Below are 25,187 nucleotides of genomic sequence, written 5' to 3'. Positions count from 1 at the left end.
TTCCTCTTGCGTAGGCAGAGACCCTCCCTATGCCTCTACTTCATCTCCTTGCCCTTGTTTTGGAGGTGGCACTAGTGGATTATCCTAAGTCAGAGTGGCCTCTTCATTCTTTATCCCTTGGTGCTTTGGTGCTTGAGTTGCCTCTTCATCAGGCTTAACTTGCTAAGGGGAAGTTCTCTTCCTTTTATCTTTACCCTTCTGTGCTCTGAAATATGTAACTTCTCTATCAAGCTGATGCACTAGTTTTGGCCTTACTGGAGATTGAGCTATGAATGTTGTCACTATTATCTTTGCTCCTCTACCTTTCACTGGGTGGGGTGTATCTTGGAAAACTACAGTTTGTGAAATCAGATCCATCTTGAATGGTCTCTTGATCCAATCATTGGTTAACTGGATGACATGCCTCACCCTATGATTGATATCCATATTTTCTTCTCTATCAATCTTTGCATTTATGATACATTTATCATTTATCTTATCTCTATTATACAAGGGATCTAAGACATCTTCAGTATCTTGCTACATGATCTTTAATGGTACCTTCATTTTCAAGGAATTGCCTACCAAATAGAGAGTCATCCTACAATAATCCCTTATTTAGATCTTGTAGTCATCTACTGCATTCATCCAATGATCCTCTATGGCATCCTCATTTTGGAACTATCTTCCTACCAAATACTAAACTCTACAAATGTTATCGAAATAGGGACAAGGAGGGTTGTATTCCTCCAAGGGATATTGATCCCATTCAAACTCAAAAGTCATGATATATTTCTTTTGTTTAACACCAAATAGACCTATAGTGATGGGCCATACCAAAGTTTTCTTATGTTACTTTACTCTCTCATATGCACATGAGAATTGTTTTGTAATCTCTAGCAATATGAGTCTATCACACAGATACTTAGAGAGCTTCTTTGGATTCACAGTCATACATTGTAGTTATCCTTAAATGAGTGAATGTCTTGAATTGGATGTAATAGGCATCTATCTCTACAATATTTATTGTTGCCTCTTCTAATATCCTTTTTGTATAATCTCCTTTGATGAGCTAGATGATTGCAAAAATGAAGGCATCATTCACTATTCTATACTCCTTGCTATGATATGAAAGCTTTTTCCTCATCAAGTGGGCATATACCACGTAAGACCATGCATTAGCATCTTGCAAGTTTCCCCTTTTGAACAACCCTATATAATCTATTTCTCTTGCAACTAATAGGTACACCAATTAAGATTTCATATAGAACCTTTGGTTGTTTTTTAATGCCACTAGTTGTTCATCAAAATTCTCACTGAGAATTGAGGCCCCATCAATTGACATCTTCACCATTCTAATGGTCTCTATGAAGTGTACTTTCCATATATTCAAGTGTCTAGCTACTGGTAATCCCATGATTCTACTGAGGAGTACTATAGAATGCCTAATATCATCTTTCATATAGTCCCTCATCATATCTACTTTTCCTACCTTTTTCCCAAGAGGAGTCTTATTGATGAGATACAAGGATTGGACAATTTCTAATGCTTCCTCTCCATGCTCTCTATACCACCTTTTTTCTTAATGATATGTTAATAAAATGTACTGATCTGATCTCAGAGGATGAAATAATTTCTCTATATTCTTAGGCCTCAGATCTAGGTTTATCTCTCTAGTTATGCTTTTTACAACTCTCCTCATAAATATAGTTTTCTACCAATGTCATAATCAACTCAAAAGACTATACTGAAATTGGGTGTGATGTTATGCTTACTAGTCTTGATCTAATAAGTGTAGATACCATAGGGGGCCTTTCATTTGGCTTGTTTCATATTAACATGAATGCATTCTAGTCAATATGGCCTAGTTCAATGTCTAGGATCCCTAAATATGCATCTTGGAAGTGTGACTTCGATGGAACACCTTGAAATTTGAAGACCACTAGTTTTGCAGCCATCTTTGTAGTGAGGGAAGATGAAGATGAAGCCATTTAATCCACCAAAAACCAATATCCATTAGTCAGGAGGCAAAAATTAATAATTCAACTAAACCCTAATTAGTAAAAAATTATGACCCTAAAACCCTAAAACTTATAAAAAAATACTAAAAAACCTATTTTTATCTCTAGATGACAAAACAAACTTGCACACCTTATGCACCTTAAGGGTGTTCTAGGTGCACCTTTGCTTTAAAAAAACACCACTAAGGGTGTGCACCTAGTGCACCTCGTGGGGTGCGCTATGTGTGCACTCTTATAGTGTACAAAGAAAACTAAGTGCTAAAAGTGGGTGCACACATAAAGCACCTTGTGGGATTTGCTATGTGTGCAACCTCGTTATATTTGCATAGGGCATGCTTGCCTTTTGAAAGGTGTGCATGTGCTCATCTTGGATAGGTTTGAACATGCACACCTTTTAGTAGGTAATTGTGTTGTTAACTTAAGTTCTTTTGTTAATTTTTTTTGTTTATGTTTTTTATGAAAAAAGGTGTACACATTGGATAGGTGTGCAAGGTGTGCAACTTCTAACTTTGTGCTTGTGTGTGTAGGTTTTGGTTACATGGAGATCAACACAATTGAGATAGTGTAGAGGTGCACTCTATTGATAGCTAAAGAGAAAATGAATGAAGTGGAGGGGGGCATCCTAGGCTTTTATAGGCTCACGATGAAGTGCACCCTTTGGGGGTGTGCACATGTGCCTATGTGCATGTGCACACTTCCAAAGGGGAGTGCTTAACACTTAGAGACTTAGTACACTACCACACCTTGGAGGGTGAGCTAGGTGCACTCGGTGCGCTAGTGCACCCCTGAACATAAAATTTTTATTTTTATCCTAAAAATCTCCAATTCCTAACAAAATGGGTTTTTCGACAAAGAGCTAGACAAAGCAAAAATAATAAATGAAAACCCAAAAAGCTCAAACCCTAGACTAGGTACCTAGAAAGCTTAAGAAATTATACTAGGGGGTCCCCGTTTCTAGGAGAAAAGGGGTGTGCATTGTGAAACCACAACACATATGTCCCTAGGGGTCCTAGGACACCTAAGAGTTCATATGTTGTCATTGAATGGGTCAAAAGGGGCCAAAAGATATCTCATGACCCATTTTGACCCATTCTATGATAACATATGTCCCTAGGGGTTGCAGGTCCCTTAGGGACATATTATATTTATTCTAATAGGTTGAAAGGGGTCATAGGTTATCCTATGACCCATTTCAACCCATTCCATGATAAATTAAGTTATATAATATAATATAATATAATGTAATATATCCTATAAGCTATATATATTGAATATATATACAAAAATTTTAATTAAAGGAGACTTAAAAGACTATATAGTAATATTTATTTGTCTCTATTATAACTAGCAAAGAGACACATAATTGAAAAATAGAATTAATATGACATGGACCATGCATAGGAGAATCTAGACTTCTCATTAACTTTGAATCCACACCCTCCAATTCCATGTTTCTCCTTTTCACTAGTTTGGGTACTAAGGTATCAGGTATCCAATATTTTACTGGTGAACTTAATAACAAATTTTTTGTGGCTCCCCAAACTTGAGAGTTATGATTCTCTAAGAGAATTTTCATAGGATCTAAGATTTTTGAGGAAAAAGATAAAGTTTTTGGCCCAGACTAGGTATTTTAATGTGAATGAAGATAACCCCATAACAATAGTTTCCAATGAAGTGGATGTTGAATTTGTAAATGTAAATCAAGTTAATGTTATGAATGGAAATGTATTCATCAAAGAGGGAAATGTAGAGATTGAAAATGAGAATGTGGTAATGGTTAATGATATTGAGTGTTGTAAATTATGAACCTTGCACATCTCCTCATTATAATTGAAATAAGGTACTTTGTAATGAAGAGGGACAAACATCTAATCACATAAATGGTAGAACACCCAAATGATTCATTGAGATTGATGAAACCATTTTGAGCATAGTGGAAGTAGAGGGATCACATAGGAAAATTTAATCATGCAATTCAATTTTTTGGCAACAAGGCATTGGTTCAAAAGTGCCAAGTTTTTGTGCAATTGTTAAAGATGCAAAAGATAAGACCTATGCTATCCAAATTGAAGATTCATGTCAACAAGGAAATGGAGAGAAATACCATTATTGTGAAAAATATCTTTAGTGCTCTTAATAAAATAGGAAACAATAGTAGGGAAAAGGACAAGAATATTTCTTAGAGGGTTATTACAACTTCCTTGGTAGCTCATCATTTGAGAAAATCTAGAATTATTAGACAAACTTGTGTTGACTTGAACATAAAATCTGAGTAGAGCACTTGAATGAAGAGAGAGACTTGATGATCCTCTTTAAATGATGGGAGACATCCATATTTTTATAAGAAGTTATCTGACAATGTGAAGGAACAAATTGCATAATTTTGGCACTCTATCCCAAGAGTGTCACCAAATGCAAAGGATGTTTAGAAGTTGATAATTGGCAATAAAAACTACACCTTGAATATAAAACATTACTTGGAGGTAAGTCAAAGTGTGTTGTTCAAATAATTTTGTGAGACTAATCCAACATTGCATATATTCATAAAGGGATTTTGAATCAATGAAGCCTTTTTATTGTGTGCTACTTAAGATTCAAAATATATGTTGAAAATAAAGTGTGAATTTTTCTATGCACCATGAACTATTTTACTCCATCTATTATACTTTGCATACTAATGAAATTTTGGGAACTTGTAGTGCTAGTGGACATCCAAAATCATCAAGATCATTACTACATCAATTCTTATATCCTAGAGATTATGGTTGTTTCTTTTATAAAAATGATTCCTTAAATGAGAAGTTCACACAATGTGGTGGTTTATCATAAATTTTTACATGTTTCCATGACAGGTGTGAAGAAGATGGAAAGACAATAGTTTCAAAAAAAGTATGTGAAAATTTTATTGAATTAATTAGGAAAGACAAGAAGCTGAGAGGGAGGGGAGAGGGTGAATCAACATCCTCTAAAAAATTTATTCCTTTTCAAATTTGATTAGGCCTTTTAGTTTTATCCACTCGATAAACATTCACATGCATTACATTCATATTCAAATGAAAGTAAATGTAGCTAATCTATCTTAACATATGCATGTAAACATAAATCAATCATATGGAACATAACACAATTATTTGGTCATGTAGAAACCCTTGGTTAGAGGGAAAACTATAGTGGGGATAGTATCCACAAATCCTTCACTATTGCAATAAGAGGTTGCCTTGTTAATACATTTTGTCACTTCGAGTAACTTACTATGTTAGGAGTAAATAATGAGCCCTATAAATATCTACCTTTCCTAAGGATTTTACAATATAATACTATGTGTGTACTTAGTTTAGAGATTTACAATCAGACTATTAAGTCTACCATGTTAAAGGATTTAATTTCTATTATGATTAGAAAATAGTAGTGAAACTTGTAAGTAAACTTGCAACAAAATATATAACCATTTCTACATAACCCATAATAGATTTGAAATAAATATGCAATTAAAACACACATGAAAGAGAATAGATAACATACCCACAAAAATGTGACACAAGATATACCTTGGGAAACCCTCATTGAGTGAAAAACCTAGCGTCCAAAAGCATCAATCACCATGTATTATTCAACAAAATACACCATTTCAATACAACCATGGAAGCCTTCAAATCCATAGCCACAACCAAGAAATCCATGTGCACAAGCATGAATCCACACATCCCATGCCATACTTCCAACCTTCACAAATACTCCCTTGGCTAACCTATCAAGCCTTGTCTTGCTTAACTTTCCTTTTTCCCTTTTTTCCCTTTTTTGTATTATCTCTACAACTACCCATATAGCTTCTTATATAGTAGCAAGTCTTACAAAACTACCATGTGGTATTACATAAACCATGTGCTACCTAACCCACTGACCACACATCTAATATTGGACATTTAATTATTTTCCCCAATATTAAATAATTACATGAAATATTATCACAATGTTACAATACAACTCATCAATTATATCTCATAGAAATCTTTACATGTTGCACGTCCATCTAGGTGCTCCAAGATGCAACATTACATATTAAAATAAAATAATAAAATGTAACAATAATATGCAATGTGTGCAAAACTTATTATCTCAATAGTCTCCCACTTGTTGTATACATTACTTAGGGTCAATCCATAGCCACATAAATGAACAAAGAAATAATCCCTCCTAGCACATCCACCATCATGGATGAAAGTAAACCATTGCTCTATCCTAGTACCCACAACAAAATCAAAGTATCCATCTTCTCAAACATGAATGATCTCACCTCCTACTATGCCACTACCATCAAACAGACATACAAGTCATCCAAAGAGAAATCCACCCAACCTATCACATAAGAAGATCATAAAATCTTGTACGAAATGAACTACCAAGAAAAGAAACTTGATCCAAAGTTAATCACATGTATCCATAGTTGCCAAATATCCATAGCTGAAATAACACCCACAACATGTTAGAATTCTTTAGAATAACTAAAAGGGGGGTGAATCAGTTATTCAAGGTCCAATAATGTGTAATACAAATTTTTTAATAAAACAGGTGTGAATCAGAAGTGCTAGCCCTTTTACTTTCTTGTCAAAACCTTAATGGCATATAATTGAAATTATCATGCATGTGATTAAACATTACACAATCATGAAAAGTAAACATGCATCATCACATAACACAAAGGATTTTTGGTGACCCGAAAACCCTCCAAGAATAAGAAGGTAAAATTGGGGTGGGGATAACACCCACAAAATAACTGCACAATTGATTTTAACCACTTCTGATGGTTTTCCCTATTAAAGGATTTACACACTATAAAATGTGATCCTGTTAAAGGATTTCTACACCTTATTAGGAGTGTGCCCTATTAGAGGACTTAAGAACATTCAACTTAGAATGCCACCATGTTAAAGGATTTACATAGAGTTGTTAGGCCCACCCAAGTCCATGGGATTTATAGTCACCTTCTCAAAAGAATATTTTACCCCTCTCTAAGGATTTCTTATCCTTCTTCTAAGGATCTCTTATCCTTCTCCTAGGGATCTTCTATCCTTTTCCTAAGGTTTATCCACCTAGCTATTAAGAGAACCTAGCAATGTAGGATTTCAATGTCTAATACAATGGTAAGAAAGTAATAGAAAGGTTTTAACCTAATAAAGATTGCAACTCTAACCTTGTAGATTTTAGATCACTCTTTAGTTCTTTTCTTTGCTTGGATTTTCTTCCTTATAGTGTTGATATCTTGTCCACCCTTCAAGATCTATCTCCTTGAGTTCTTCCATTCGTTATGCCAATGCACTCTACAGTCACTTGATCAACTCAGAGTCTTGATGCTCTATTCTTACTCCTCACTGTGTCCTCTTCTTGACACTTCAAACCAACCTTCTCTTGGCTTCTTCACATGACCACTCTTATGACCAACTCCCTCTCACACACACTTGATCTCTGACCTACAACTCCTTATAAAGAAGTTATGTTCTTCATTTCTTGCTCAAATCTTCCCGCTCATCAATTTGATTTAATCTAAGAAAATGATATTATTTTCCCTCCGAATTGTTTCTTCCATAAACTTCATGATAAATCCATCAACATTTGTCTTGAATTGGTTTGCATGGTTTACATAAAATTTTGTGACATCTACTCATCATCCTTATCATCCAAAAAATTCACAAAATTCAATGTAACAAACTTATTGCTACTAATTTGGCGAATCTTTTGATTTAACAAATAATGTAGCAACTCAACATCATTGGTTTTTTTATGCTCGGCTCCTTCTGTGTTACTCGGCTTCTACTACATTTACTGATGCTTAGCACCTAAAGTCTTTTCCTGAGTTACTTAGCACTTGAACACTTACTTGACACCTAAACAATTACTTGGCACCTAAACAATTACTCAGCACCTGAACATTCCTGTGCTACTCGGCACCTGAAGGATTTCTCGGCACACACTGAAGTTGAACTTTCTGAGCTTCAACTAAGAATTTTCTTGGCTCTAACTAGCTTGCTCAGCTCTCTCTAATGAACTTAGTTAGGCTTTACAAATGACTTAGTTAAGCCTTACATCTTTGATGTGTCTCACTGTGGCTATACTCTTAGAGTATGTCATCAATACACTATTTCACCAATGGCTTAGTTGATCCTTATACTTCATTACAACATCATAACTTCAACCTTTCTCTAGGTGCACTAGTTACATCTTATTGATTGGCTCCTCCTTGTCAATCAACCAATTGATAGTATTTGGATCACTTAAGCAATTGTCATTCCTGCAAGTAGCAAGTTTGACATCAATGAAAAATAATGATTGAAAACATTTTTTACCAGTTCTATTATTCTTCATTCATGATCTTTTCAATCATTTCCAACAATCTCCCTCTTTGGCATTGATGGAAAACCAAACTGATCAATTGATTGAGTTGATCAACTTAGTTACCACCATAATTATATACCAAACCAAAAAACTTGTTGTCACTACATATCTTCCTCTTTGTATCATGTCTCTCTCTTTTGTTGATAGAAACTAAATCCTTTGTTCTACTTCTCCCTCTTGACTGATGTGTCCTTACTCTGTATTCCTGATCCTTCCTTCATAGCTACTTGTTGATCAGTTTCTTATCTCTTCTAAATCTCCCTCTTTCATCTCTCCTTTCATACATTCTCATACATCTCCATATCTTTACCTTTCATTGATCCGTTTCTCATAAATCTCCCTCTTTGACATAAATGCCAAAGATGTAGCATCTTCAACATGCTAAATATAAGCTTTGCATCTTCATGTTTTCTCCATCTATCACCATGCTCGTGACTGATTTGGATTGTATGCTCTTATTAATATTCTCTGCATCATTCTTTTGATAATTCAATGATTTACTCCTATTGATGTAGGGTGGCTTCTTTGTTGCTGTAGACTGTTTGAGTTAGGGGCATTACCCCCAACTTGCTCTAAGATATTCATGAGTATCCTTGGGAAATGGTTTGGTGAAGATATCTGCAATTTGTTCCTTTGTGTGAAGGTACTCCATCTTCACTTGTTTTTCTTCCACCAATTCTCTAACATAGTGATACTTGATTGCAATATGCTTGGTTTTTGCATGCATTACTAGATTCTTGGATATGTTTATAGCACTTGTACTATCATAATACAGTATCACAAGTTTAGTTACCTCTTCTTTCATTCCTTTCAATAGATGTTTGAGCCACATAATGTTTGTGCAATTGACTGTTGTTGCCACATATTCTGCTTCTGCAGTGGACTGAGATGTTCATGTTTTTTTCTTGCTAGTCCAAGTAACTAGCCTTTTACTTAAGAATAATGCTCCTCCACTTGTGCTTTTCGTATCATCAATGTTGCCTCCCCAATCTGCATCTGTGTATGCATTGAGCTCAAAGTTGTCATTCTTTTTGTAGTATAGGCCAAAATCATCAGTTCCTTTGAGATACCTCATTATCCTTTTTACTACCATGATATGATTTTCTCTAGGATTAGTAGATTATCTAGCCACTATTTCAACTACTAATGCTATGTCTGGTCTGCTATGTACAACATATTGTAGTTTTCCAATCATAGATCTGTATATTGTTTGATTGACTTCAGCTGATTCATCATTTTTGGATAGCTTATGTCCTATTGCCATTGGTGTGTTGACAAGTTTGGAGTCTTCCAATCCAAATTTCTTGAGTATCTCTTTGATGTACATTGATTGTGTCATGGATATACCATGTTTTAGTTGATGTACTTGCAATCCAACAAAAAACTTGATTTCTCCAAACATAGAAATCTCAAACTCATGTTTCATTTTGTCAGCAAAACTTTCTTAGAGTTCTTCCTTTCCTCCAAAAATTGTGTCATCCACAAAGATTTTAGATACAAGGATATCCTTACCTTCTTATGATTTGATGTACATGTTGCTGTTATCATCAATTCTTTCAAATCCTATTTGCACTAGATACTTGTGAAGTCTCTCATACCAACCTCTAGGGGCTTGCTTTAATCCATATAGAGCCTTATGCAATTTACATACCTTGTTTTTTTTATTTTCATCAACAAATCCTTCTAGTTGCTCTATGTAGACTTCTTCTTCAAGTATACCATTCAAAAATGTGGACTTAACATCCATTTGATAGACTTTAAATCCTTTGAAGGCTGCATATGCTAGTAAGGTCCTTACTCCTTCCATTTTAGAAACTGGAGCAAAAGTTTCTCCATAGTCTAGTCCTTCTTCTTGTGCATACCCTTTATAGACTAGCCTTGCCTTGTTCCTTTTGATTTCACCATTCTCATCTGACTTGTTTCTAAACACCCACTTGGTTCCAATTACATTCTTTTCAGTTGGTCTTGAGACTAAGGTCCATGTCTTGTTCTTTTCAATTTGTTCTATTTCTTCTTTCATAGCATTGTACTAGTCGTCATCTTTTATGGCTTCACTTACTATTTTTGGTTCAATTTTGTTGAGTAGACATGTCTCACTTCTAAGTATATTCCTTGTCATTGGTCCTGCCTCTTTGTTTCCAATAATTTGATCTACGAGATGATGTCTTCTTACATACTTTGCCAATACTAGTTCTTTCCTTATTTGCATGTTGTCTCTTTTAGAATCTGAATCTTCATGTGTATCTTCATCAGATATTTCTTCATTTCCTTCATGTTGACAGTTCTCAGAATCTAAATGAACATTCTCTGTATTTTGTAGCTTGGCTTCAGAATGTGTCTGTTGCTCGGTATTCAGTGTTTGTGACTCGGTAGATACTAGATTTGGTTACTGATTGTCATTCTGAGTTGTAACTTCACCATTATTAGGTATACCTTCATAAAAGCATACAAAGCTCTTGTATTCTTCTACTTTCTTAGTGTTCTCAACACTTTGAACTTCTACAAGCTCATAAAATTTCACATTTGTGCTTTCTACTACTTTGTTAGTATTAACATTCAAGCACTTATAAGCTTTTCTTCCAGTAGAATAACCAAGAAATGAGTCTTCCTCACTCTTTGCATCAAACTTTCCATTTGTAGAATCTTTATATTTATAGCATTTGCATCCAAATATTTTGAAATGTTTTACATTAGGATAATTCCCATACCATAATTTAAAAGGTGTCGCATATTTACCTTTCTTGACTTGAACTTTGTTGAGTGTGTAGACTACAGTACTTACAGCTTCACTCTAGTAATTGAGTGCAACATTTTTCTCCATCATTAAGGTCCTAGTGCAATCAATAATTGATCTATTCCTTCTTTCTACTATACCATTCTAAGGTGGAGTCCTGGGTGCTAATGTCTGCCTTTTGATTCCTCTTTCATTGTAGAATTCTTCAAATTCTCTTGATGTGAATTCACCTCCTCTATCAGATCTGAGACATTTTAGGCTCTTCCTAGTCTCTTTCTCAACTCTAGCCAAGTACCATTTAAACATTTGGAATGCATCTAATTTTTGTTTCAAGAACATGACTGTCATCATCCTTGAATAGTCATCTACAAATAGCATTATGTATATGTCACCTTTGTAGCTTTACACTTCAATAGGACCACACAAGTCAGTATGAACTAGCTCTAATACTTCATTAGAACTATAAGCCTTGCTTTTGAAAGTTGACTTGGTCATCTTCCCTAGTTGGCATTGTTTGCACATGGTGTGATCAAGCTTCTTCAACTTTGGTAGACCTCTAAATTTCTTTATTTTTCTGATGCTTATTAGATTGTCAAAATTTACATGACATAGCCTCTTGTGCCATAAACATACATCATCAGTTTGAACAATGAGGCAAGAAGCATCTTCCATGTCTAGGTAGAACAAATTACTCCTAGTCTGGTCACCTTTTCCTATTAGACTTCCTTGAGAATCATAGATCTTGGAAACTCTATTTTCAAATTCAACCTTACAACCTATGTTGCCTAATTATGAGACACTTAACAAGTTATAATTTAGGCCTTCAACATAGTATGCATTATCACGTGATATCTTTTTAGTAAGCTTGATACTACCTTTCCCTTTGATCTGACATGGTGCATTTTTACCAAATCTAACTCTATTTCCTTCATATTGAGTAAAGAAAATGAACTTACTTTTATCTCTAGTCATGTGATGAGAACATATGCTATCTATGATCCATTTGTTATTCGTGTTCATGCAAGTTACCAGGGTAGTTGATTCATCTTCATCTAATTCATCTTTCATAGCCACATAGACTACTTCATCATCATTCTTGTCAGAGTCTTCTTCAACAATCTAGCATCTTTTTCCTTTACCTTTGTAGTCCTTGTTGTCCTCTTTCTTGTTCTTGAAGTTGCCTCCATCCTTGTAATTTTTCTTTTGTGTGTATTTGGCTGCAATGTGACCAACTTCATTACAATTGAAACAAATGATTGGCAACTTACCTTTGAATTTGCCTCTTCCTCTATGAAATCTTCTTGCTAGTAATGCTTGGACAATTGGTCTACATCATCCTCATCAGTGCTACTGTCACTAGATACATACTTTCCTTTTCTACTCTTTTTCTTTGTTTACACCTCCTTGTTGTCTTTTATTGTCATCTTTCTTTGAAAGCAGATTCAAATTTTTCTGGCTTGTAGTTGTCAAAGTTGGATAACTCAAAGGAAATGAGTCTTCCAATTATTCCTTCAAATGACAATGTGTTGCTTGGTATACATCTTAACTCTTGGATGGCTGATACTCTTATAGCATAGATAGGAAGCAAAGTTCTCAAGTATTTGCTACATATTGTTTCTTCTGATAAATGTCCTCCTAGGCTTCTTATGGCACTTACCACTTCTTTCATCCTTGCACCATATTGAGCAGCATTTTCTCCTTCTTCCACTTTCATGTCATCATACTTTCCTCTTAGGCTCTCTCTTTTGGCTCTCTTGACATTATCATCTCCTCCATAGATTCTTGATAATGTTTCCCACATTTGATGTGCAGTACCACATTCTTTGATGTCATCATACTCAACATAGCTTAGTGCTGAAGCAATATCCAATGTCACTTGATTGTGCTCCTTCTTCTTTCTCATGTCATCTACAGTGAGGGGTCCTTCAGGGTCTACATGATCAACTATGATTGAGGTCTGTGCATAGTCACCTATTGATTCAAGGTGCAACTTCATTAGACTTTTCCATGCAACAAAGTTGTCTTTGTTTAGCTTGAGAACTTCTCTCTTAGACATCTTGATCTTCCTGCTGCTAGTACCTTGAAACAAATCATCAATGGGCTTTGATACCAATTGTTAAAATTCTTTAGAATAATTGAGAGGGAGGTGAATCAGTTATTCAAGGTCCAATAATGTCTAATACAAATTTTTTAATAAAATAGGGGTGAATTAGAAGTACTAGCCCATTTACTTTCTTGTCAAAACCTTAATGGCATATAATTGAAATTATCATGCATGCAATTAAACATTAAACAATCATGAAAAGTAAAAATGCATCACAACATAACAAAAAAGATTTTTGTGACCTAGAAACCCTCTAGGAATAAGAAGGTAAAATTGGGGTGGGGATGACACCCACAAAATAATTGTGCAATTGATTTCAACCACTTCTAATGGTTTGCCCTGTTAAAGGCTTTACACACTGTAAAATGTGACTCTGTTAAAGGATTTCTACACCCTGTTAGGAGTGTGCCCTACTAGAGGACTTAAGAACATTCAAATTAGAATGCTACCTTGTTAAAGGATTTACATAAAGTTGTTAGGCCCACCCAAGTCCATGGGATTTACAATAACCTTCTCAAAAGAATCATTTATCCCTCTCTAAGGATCTCCTATCCTTCTCCTAAGGATCTCTTATCCTTGTCTTGAGGATCTCTTATCCTTCTTTTGGGGATCTTCTATCCTTTTCTTGAGGCTTATCCACCTAGCTATTAAGCTAACCTAGCAATGTAGGATTTCAATGTCTAATACAATGGTAAGAAAGTATTAGAAAGGTTTTGACCTGATAAAGATTTCAACTCTAGTCTTGCAGAATTCATATCACCCTTCAGTTCTTTTCTTTTCTTGGCTTTTCTTCCTTATAGTGATGACAGCTTGTCCACCCTTCAAGATCTGTCTCCTTGAGTTCTTCAATTCATTATGCCAATGCACTCTATGGTCACTTGATCAACTCAGATTCTTGATGCTCTGTGCTTACTCCTCACTATGTCCTCTTCTTGACACTTCACACTAGCCTTCTCTTGGCTTCTTCACACAACCACTCTTATGACCAACTCCCTCTCACACACACTTGATCTTTGACCTGTAACTCCTTATAAAGAAGTTATGTTCTTCATATCCCACTCAAATCTTCTCGCTCATCAATTTGATTTGATATGAGAAAATGATATTGTTCTTCCAGGAACTTCATGATAAATCCATCAGCATTCACCTTGAATTGGTTTGCATGGTTTACATAAAATTCTATGACATCTGCTCATCGTCCTTATCATCCAAAAAATTCACAAAATTCAATGTAACAAACTTATCGCTACTGATTTGAAAAATCTTTTGACTTCATAAATAATGTAACACCTCGACATCATTAGTTAACTGATGCTCAGCTCCTTCTGTGTTACTCGGCTTCTACTCCATTTACTGATGCTCAACACCTAGAATCTCTTCCTGAGTTACTCAGCACTTGAACAATTACTCGGCACCTAAATAATTACTTGGCACTTGAACAATTACTTGACACCTAAACATTCTTGTGTTACTTGGCACCTGAAGGATTTCTCGGCACACACTGAAGTTGAACTTGCTCGGCTTCAACTAAGAATTTTCTTAGCTCTAACTAGCTTGCTCAGCTCTCTCTAATGAACTTAGTTAGGCTTTACAAATGACTTAGTTAAAGCTTACATATTTGATGTGTCTTAGTGTGTCCATCCTCTTAGAGTATGTCATCAATACACTATTTCATCAATGGCTTAGCTGATCCTTATACTTCATTACAACATCATAACTTCAACCTTTCTCTAGGTGCACTAGTTACATCTTATTGATTGCCTCCTTATCAATCAACCAATTGATAGTATTTGGATCACTTAAGCAATTTTCATTCCTACAAGTAGCAAGTTTGACATCAATGACAAAACAATGATTGAAAACATTCTTTACCAGTTCCATTATTCTTCATTCATGATCTTTTCAATCATTTTCAACACAACAAAAGTCAACCAATCCAACTATCCATACCTCCAAAGGTATACCAAGTGAATCTCAAATCATCAACATATTTAATTTGTAACCTACAATCACAAGCCTCAATAATAATACCTACCATATATACACCAAGAAGCTCCCACTGCAAAAGATAATATCAAATCTATAAGCAATATACTCACAACATCTCAAATTACTAAATCTATTTAGTATCAAGGACATCCATAATACATAAACTAATATCCTACATGTACAACTCTCATAATAAGTCTCCAATACTCTCCCAAGTTCTCTAGAACCAAAAAATGAAAGAGATAAAGAAATAATCATGTCATCTCTCACATGACATGCATGAACACAAACTAGTGATCATAATCTCCAACCAATCTCAAATACAATGTAAATGAACATCTAGGAAGATAACTAGGACCAAAGAAAAATCATGCAAATCATAACATGTATCACACCCTTCTACACACACTAAACTATGTAAGTATGATCTCCTCTATAAAACACCAACCAAGAATCCATAACAACAAAAAAACTATACCATATAACTGATCATGGATCTAAGCCTCTTACAAGAAGATCAAACTCATAAACCATTCCTAACTCAAGGAATAACAATTCCTAATCCAAGGAATATGCCCAATATAAAACCATCTCCCAAAATCAACCAACATAAGAACATATGCATAAGGAGATAACCAATGCTAAACCATCTCTCAAATGAACCCTCTAGAACTAACTCATGTACCATAGCTCAAGATCCATAACCATGAAAGACAAGCATAAACATTATGCATTTGAGAGAAACAATGGACCATAACTCTCAAGTTGAAAACTGTCAAGTAGACCAAAAGTAGGGAATGAGAATTCTCATCAAGATATCCAAGTCTCTAACCAAGACCCATCTAATTAAAATATCCTCTCAAGTCCATATTAGGTGAATGCCTCTCAGACTTCCTGCTGAAACCAAACAACTATCCCAACAAATACTTCTCTAATCATAAGAGAAATCAACATCACCACCATCTCTAAGTATCCATGAGGAATTATAACCAATCAACTTATTGCAACTCCAAAAGAAACATAACAATATCATGAAGTATCCAACAAATAATCAATGTACTCAATACTAAGAAACTAAATCAAGATCAATGTCAAAGTTCCAACTATGGCCTTAGGAATAGAAACATGATAAAATGATCTAAACCATCTCAACCAAAGAGATAACATGATCCATATGAATATACTATAACAAGTTAAAACTCTAAATACATATCAATATTATGTCATGACATAATAATGAAACCATCCTAAATCCAAGGATAATATGTCAAATGAAAGCATAAACCACATCTTTACTAGGAACCCCATGAGTCCTCAAGATGCAACCATCTCCAAAAACTATGAAGAAAACCATCTCCATACACCATGAAGAACTAAGTGCACCATGTAAATGTCAAAGATTCTTCTACACCAATAGGATCTAAGAGAAACCTCCAACATATGCAAACACTCAATAAATATATCAATGCCAATAACTCAGACTCAATTGTGGTACCAAGTCACCCATGGTATCATAAAATCCATTTCCTACATGAAGATTCTCTAGGTCTACACACACAACTAAAGTTTCAGTACAAAGTGAAACCAAGATCTCCAAACCAATAAGATACAAACCAAACTAGGAACTAATCATGCACTGCCACCCCATCACTATCACAAGATCCTACTAAATTGTGTATCCAAACTATCCATGACATCATGATGAAAAAAAAAAACCTCTAACTATGAGAATTAACCAAGGCATCAAAAAATCAAAGAACTCAAGTGCACATCATGAGATCCTCAAAAGAAACCAAATAACTATGATCCTCAACCAAGAAGATATACCACCATAACCAAGTTAGGAATCCAAACCAATGAGCACTAATAAAGTACCTGTATATCCAATCATGTCATGCCAAAATCTATGGCACCATGATCACATCCATGAACCAAATATCTAACTCTCAAAGTTTCCAATGTCAACTTAGTTGGTTTAAAGATTTGATCATATCTTTTAAACCGCTTGGAGTTTGGTTCTAAATTTTTTTTTCTCATTGGGTATGTATTCAAAATGTCTTAATCTGATTTTCAAAGCATTTTGACATGATTTTCTGGACTTATGATTTTTTCTTTTTTTTTCATAAAAAGCCATTTTTGATTGCAAATCAATGTATTTTTCAGAAAAAACTTACATTTTCAGAAAGGTTTTTGAATTCTAAAAGGGGTACTCTCTTTGTGTTTTGACTTTTAAGGTCATATTAGGGATCAAAAATCTGATTTGATAAATTTGGCCTATTTTGACAAAATCGGTCTCTAGGGAGCAAATGAAGAAATTTTTTTGAATTTCTTGCATTTTTGGAAAGCTCTCTGATTTTTAGTAGGGTTCTCTTTTCATTTTTATTTTTGGATCTGAAATAATAGAAAAAAAGTATAATCTTGTTGACTAGATCAAAAGCAAAGAGTAAAAATAAGAGCATTTGTGATTAGTTTGTCCTTTCTTTGCATACACTTGATTGGAAGATAACTTGGATATTTGAGGCAACTAATCACTTTTTATTTTAGTTTTTTATGTTATTTCACACTAACTTGTGGTGCTAACAAGTTGTGATTGCAGGTTGCCATCCTTGTGAAAAAAATTGAAACATTGCATAAAAAGAACGCATGTCAAAGCTTCAAATGCACAAGGGCTACTAATGATTGTTTGCAGGGCTGCCCAATGCATAAAAACCCAATTTTTCTTGTTTTTCACTTTTACATGTGTGGAATATACTAGTTGTTTATTTTTAGGCACATTAAAACTTACAATTGGGATCTTTTGGTGATAGGAGAGTATGCTCTTCACCCATGTGGTGAATCAGAAATCTTGACTTACCATTTGATTTCAAGAGTAAGAGGCAACTGAATCTTTTTGGTGTGTTTAGGAGATAATTATTAGAATAGGAGAGTATGCTCTTCACCCTTGTGGTGAATCAAAAATCTTGACTTCCAAAAGTTGATCCACTCTTTGTGTAGTTTAGAATCCTTTAGAGGGCCTGCACTCGGACAACCTAAGAGGAATGACCCAAGTGGGGACAAGAAGATTACCCGGCTCTTCCAACCCACTATAAACTCAAGGCTATCAAGGACACAAAACTTTGGTAGACGTAGTGTTTGTCTTTTCCTAGTGTGATCGCTTATAAAATTTTGACCATAGGGAGATCACTAGGAAAGAATGCTTAAGGTACTCTTGTGGTCATGAGATCGGTTACTCATCGCAAGGTGAGGTGTCCCATAATTGGGAGAAAAAGGAACACTATGAATGGAAGCCCTATCTACACACCCTAAGTTAGTAACTACCCTTTTTAGCTGCTCAACTTCTTGGTGCAAGGATTGATCCTAGTAGACTACCCAGATCACCCCAAGATTTACACTCACCATATGTGTTCCCTTGGTTATGCTTATGGAATTTTCATGACAAAGCCAATATCTCTTGTGGCCATCCACTTCGTATGAAACAAGGGAGCATCAAGCGTGGGCCAAGTTGTTGAGTAATGAACCATGTTCTTTAGGTAGATATTGCTTGATGTGTTCTCAAATGTGGTATACTAGTGAAAATCTTTTGAACATACACATGACGATAATTCTAAGGAATTCTTTTGAGACATCACATATGCTTGTATCATGCAAGGTTTCTTTGTCCCTTGCTTGATTGTTTGAAGAATACTCCATGTGTCACTATCTTGCTTGGAAAGAAATTGTTTTTGAACATCAAACTTGCTATGCTATCAACTATTGTCAAACTTTATCAACCAAGTCAAAACATCAAATGCAAACATTTTCTTGTGTTGCTTGCTAAGGGGAGTCTCATCATTTGATTTTTATTTTCTATGTCTCTAGTTATTGAAAATTCTTAAAGTGACTCTTTGGTCTTGGTGCTCTTGGTCTTTCTATCTTCATGTTCTATGCATTCTTGCTAGTTATCCTTTTGCTAAAATGGTTACCTTGATTTCTTGACTACACTCTTGGGTTGGGAAAGTTGTTCACTTGTCACCCTGCTTGCTCTATTTATTTGGCTATTTGGGCATCTTGCCTAGCTATTGACTTGAGTCATTCATGTTGTAAGTTTCTTGGACATATTGTTTGACAAGTCACTTTCATCTCTATCTTTACTATATTGGCAAGTGAATAATCTACCTCTCTAGTTTGGACATCAAGTTATCTTATGTCACCTTTTTAGCTTCCTCTAGTCTCCTTCATGCTTGATTATCTATCTACAACTATGTCATTCAAAGCTTGTGCTATCAAATCTCGGCCAAATCTAGATGATCATGATATCCTCCATGCCACTAAAGAGTTTCAAGATCTATATGCACAATACAAAGAACTAGAAGAGACAAATGATCTTTCTTACCTTCATCTATCTAAGCGCATGATAGAAATGAAGTCTAAACTTGAGAAAAGGTTAGAGGAGAAGATTGCATCATTACATGAATCTTTCATAAGGTCTTTACATGCATGTGAGTCACCTTCTTTGAGATCATCCTCTTCTTCTAGGTCTACATACTCTACTTCAAGACATCAAATGTCTTCATCTTCTAGATCTAAAGACCTCTTTAGAGAACAAGCAAGTGATACATCCTTTGAGCCTATGCTAAAATTTCATGATGGACCTATCTTTGACCAAGATAATGATGAAGACATGGATGCATACCATTCACTTGAGAAACAAAACAAGGACTCTAGACATAATTTCGATAGAACTTTTGCTCCCTTGGAAGATTCTTATGATGACACTTTGCAAAAACTTCTTGGCAATAAGATCATCATGTTACCTAAGTCTAGCTCATATGGAAACCCATTCTTGGATATCTATTGTGCTTATCATCAACATAATGAGCATAGTACTTCAGATTGCATTGAGCTAAAACATAAAATCCAAGATCTTATTGATAATGGAATTATTGACACCTCTAATGATTCATGTGATGAGGATACTTTTCTTGAGAAAGATCATATTAATGAACCTATGTATGGTTTCCTTGATACCTCCACTTCTTCCAACACTCATGCATCTCCCAACACTTCAAAGCTTTCCAACATGCCTCGATCAAATAAAGAACCTAATACTTTCCACATTGACTATGTGTATCCTCAAGGGCTACCTCTAAAAGAAACTCAAGCTAACCTTCACTTAGCTACAAACCTTTTCTATGCTCCTAATCCTAAACATCCTCAACCTTCATGCACTACTATGCCTAATCCAAGCACTACTCCATTCACTCTTCATTCTCTCTTGTCCTTAGAAGTGGCTCCATGTCAAGAGGACTCTCAAAAAGAAAAACCTATAAATGTAAAAAAAGATCAAGATCAAGCACCCTTTCAGCTTCTTCATAATTTCACCCCTCCGTATCCTCTGTCTTTTCCATACCCAAAGTATGATGAAGATACCACTTCCATTATCTCCCTTGAGCTTATTGAAAATTATGAAAAAAGTTCTCTTCATATGTTATCCAAAGCTACTTGTCAAGATCAAAGCATCCCCTCATGTTCTACTTCTCCACATCCACTTCAAAATTTTGCTCAAGCTTCAAGTGCTCCTATTAAAAATGTTGCTCCTGTCAAAGCTACTCATGAGTCTATTGATGGCTTTGACCACATTTCTCACTCTAAAGATGTTGATATCCCTTTTCACTATCCATTTGCACCTCCTAAGTCTATCCATGGTCCTTATCGATCAAAGCTAAAGCCTTCAAACCTTCCATCCATATTGGGGCCTTATGTTCCTCCATCTCCTACATTCACTCCTAGCTCATTCCCTAGCTCTCCTATAATACCTCAAGATCAACAAAGACACTCATCCTTGATGAATTTTCACCCATCTATCCACCTAAACTATTCATATAAGCTTTATTCATCCACAAATCCCAAGTCCTTTGGAAGTGAGAATAAACATAAGAATCCATTGAAAATGAAGATCACTATGTCTCATCTAATCGACATGTGAATGCTAAGAAGGAGAATGCACAAAAGAGACCGCAAAGGTCCACTATTAAAAAAGATTAAAAAAAAAAAATATGGGTTCCTAAACCCATTATTGAAGAAATGTGTTTTGAAGTATCCAAAGGAAAATCTAAAGCTATATGGATTCCCAAGTCTCTTTTAAAAGACTTCAATATTGAAAATACTTCAAAGTTGGCATTCAAGCTTTCAAAGGCTTCCATTCCTTCCAAAAATCTTTCTAAAAATATTCCAAAGCCTTCCACTCCACTTTTTTCCAAATCTCTTCTACCACCTCATACATCTAAACCTCAAGCTACTCCATCCATGATTCCTCCATCATTCCAATACCCTTCAAGGTGTGTGTCAATGTTGATCTTGTCCAATATTTTATCTACCCACATGAAATCCTCTAAAGCTTACACCTCCTTTCTATACATGAACTCTTATCCTCCATGTATTCTTCCTACTACCATTTCTCTTTCATCACCCTATCAACATCTTTGAGCATACCTTTCTATGGTCTTCGCTTATCATGACTTATCTTTTCTATAGGAGCACTATCTACATTCAAACAGCTTGAGCTCTTTCTAAAAATTCAAAAAAAAAATAGAAAAAGAAAAAAGAACAAAAAATAAATAAAAATGAAAATGTTCCTTGGTGAAAACCACTTCTTGAGGCACCTTGGTAGCAAAATTAAAGAGAAATAAATTTATTCTATGGTGAAAACTACTTCTTGTGGCACCTTGGATAAGTACCATGACGAAAACCTGGCAAACAGGCATCATGCGTAATTCTTCCATCATCCATCTATCCCCTCTTCTCTCTTTGATCTTGACAATGTTGAGCTATCTTTGCATATTGGCTATCTTATCCATGAGATCTTCTATTGTGCTCTCACATTCACTCATAGCCTCTATCTTGAGCTTTATTCTTATTGCTCTATCCCATTGCTATACCATCTAGTTGATCCCTTGGTCTTGATCATAATAAATGAAACATGGTTCTCATAGGTCTCTTGACATGGCTACTCTTTTGGACTACACACTTCATGTTATCTCACTTGTTGGCTTCATTGCTTATCCTACATGCTATCTTTCTCATTACTTCCATTGCTTATCCAAAATATGCTTCATATGACTATTTCACCTCTTTTCCTAGCTTGGGTACTCTTGAGGAGTCAGTCCTTGAGGATCACTTTCACTTGCTTCATACTCTTTTTTCATCCATCTTTGCTTATCCACTGGCTTGTTGCTCCATCATATCCTATACCTTTCTAGACATTGGGAGAAAATGATGTGATCTTGCTTGAGAACTAGTGATATCTAAAACCTTCTAAAAAATTCTAGAAAAAATCATATATGATGCTGAAAAATCCTAAAAATTAGAAAAAGTTCTGAAAAAAATCTATCAAGTGGTGAAAACCTAGAAACAAGTGCTACTTGAAACCCTCACACTTATGTCTATCAATCTCAATCACCTATTTTTCTACACATTTCCTAGCTTGGAATTATTTCTTGTCCTCATCTTGGGGGCACAACTACTTAGCCTATTGAGGTATTCTTTTGCATTAGGGTTTCTTTGAAAACTCACAAAATAGTGTTTCTCAACACTTCCCCCACCTTGACATCTAGTGTTTTTCAACACTTTTTAGATAGTTTACCTATGGTCTTCAATGTCGCGATATTTTTCACTATCAGGATCAAGGCTTGAAGAAATGGCCAAGTGACTTACATACACACACACTTTAACACTTAAACAACTGAGCTATGCTAATCTTTATCTACTTTGTGTGATGTCTATGATGATTTCTTTACTATATGTTCCATCCCTTATAGTCTTTCAAGGATGTCATTGACTAGAAGATTGGGGACATGGGGCATGTTTTCTTGATTTTTGCTTGTGGGTATACTTTGTTTGTCTATAGTGTTGTAAGCATTTATGCTTGACCTATTCAAAATTTTGACTTACAAATGTATCATCCTTGATTGTTTTGCAAGACCACACTTGGGGTTTATCCTGGTGCTTATGCCTTGATACAGGTGTAATCTTGCTAAATTAAACTTAGGCAATCTAATCATGTAGTTATCTTGACTTACATGTCTCTGATGCTTAAATTGTATTTTCACATACCTATCTAATATCGATCATATTCATATCCTCATAGTTATACTAGTGATGGTTGTATGATCTCATGATGTCCCTAATAAATGCTCAATGATGAAATTAAGAGTCTAAATGTTATGCACTCCTTTCTGGTAAACCACTTTTCATATTAGCTTTCATTTTAGGTTCATTTTCTAGCTTAGTCTTGCATTCTTGCATATGGGGAGAGCTCTCTCTTCATCTTTTCATAGACATATTGGCTAACTCCTTTCATATATTTCTTTACTTTCTTCTTGTTCATGTCCTTTACCTTCTTAATATTTCACTTCATCTCTTTTCTATCTTATCATCACATTATATAAATTTTTGACCTCTTAAATAATTTCAACGTCCTAGATTCATTTTCGAGATCGAAATCCAAATTCGAGTTCATCTTGATGGTCAAAATTGTCTTTTAAAATTCTACTTTCTTCTGAGCAGTTAGCTGACCTTTTGAGGTCTAATATCTGAATCATCATTGGGGCATCTTCATTTCTTCATGTCTTCATCATTTCCATACTTCATATCTACTTCAATTCACTTTTTTCATGTCTAAAATCACCTTTCTACTCATTTCAACCTAATTTTTATGGTATATCCTTCAAGGTCAACTCTAGTAAACTGGGGCATTTTATCAAAAAATTTATAATCATTCTTGTGTTCTAATCATCTATCTGTCATCTTGGACATTGCTATATTCTAATTTTCTCATGTCCAACTAGTTTTTGCATCCCCTTACCTCATTTCAATTTCGATCCCAAGGGGGCAGAAATACTCTATTACTGATTGTTACAGCTATCTATTTCTTAGGAGCATTTTTTTGACCTTATCACTTGCTCTCGATCTATTCGCTTTGCTAGGTGTTAGAATTCTTTTTGGATCCTAACATCATCTTCCTAGTGTTTAGTACTACCACTATCAGGTTGTGCATTCAGGACTTGATATCTATTTCTGCATTTCGTTCTTTGAAATCAGATATCTATATCTATAATTGCCTACTTGGCTTTCTATTTTCTTTGACATAATGTGTTCCCAGATCGATCACGCATTAGTCAAAGAGGGGCAAATGTAATTACCTAAAAATGGTCATCTAGACTATTAGCCCCCTTTTCAACATTTTGGCTAAATTAATTTAATCACTTACCTAAGCCAAATTGTTAATAATCAATTTATTTGATTATAACCTATAGTTTGACTATGCTATCCTAAGTTCATTATTTGATTAAAAGAACATGTCCCCTTTTAATTAAATAAAAGACCCCATTCTTCTAGACCACTTAAAGTGCACACATAAAGTCCTTTTTCTATTTTGCAATTAAAAGAAAAGGCTTGTGAGACTTTTGTCTTATATGACAAGTCAACTTATATTCTATTGGTTGACTTGTGTGTGCACATGGATAACTCCTCTTTTCAAATTCCACCATTGATCATCCACCATCTTCATCTTGATCTCCACTATCTGTATGACTTTAAAAGGGAGAGAGCTTTCCCCCTCAGATCAATCCTCATTTTGAATATTGTTATGTTGCAGGTTTTCTAACAGGTTTCTTTAGAGCTTTGTGGAGAACTTCTATTTCTTGTCTACATTCTCTCATCCATGGCATCATGGCATTCTAGCTTAGCTTAGCTTTCATTTTTACATGTAGCTTAATCTCACATAGCTTAATAATGGTATTGTAACACTCTCATACATGTTTTAGCATAGCTCCAGTTTGCATCTCATTCTAGCTTAATTTTCATTTGCATTGCATTCTTGAGGAACTCCTTGGGACATTTGCATTCTTGAATCTTGTCTTTGGAACCTCCCATTTCATGGTTTACTAGCAAGAAGAGTATCTCTAAAGCTCATCTGAGAGCCCTTGAACTT

This window comes from Cupressus sempervirens, chromosome 10, assembly GCF_028749045.1.
Source record: "Cupressus sempervirens isolate cs-2001-9-10 chromosome 10, ASM2874904v1, whole genome shotgun sequence".
In the NCBI taxonomy this organism is placed as follows: Eukaryota; Viridiplantae; Streptophyta; class Pinopsida; order Cupressales; family Cupressaceae; genus Cupressus; species Cupressus sempervirens.
This window is presented reverse-complemented; position numbering follows the sequence as displayed.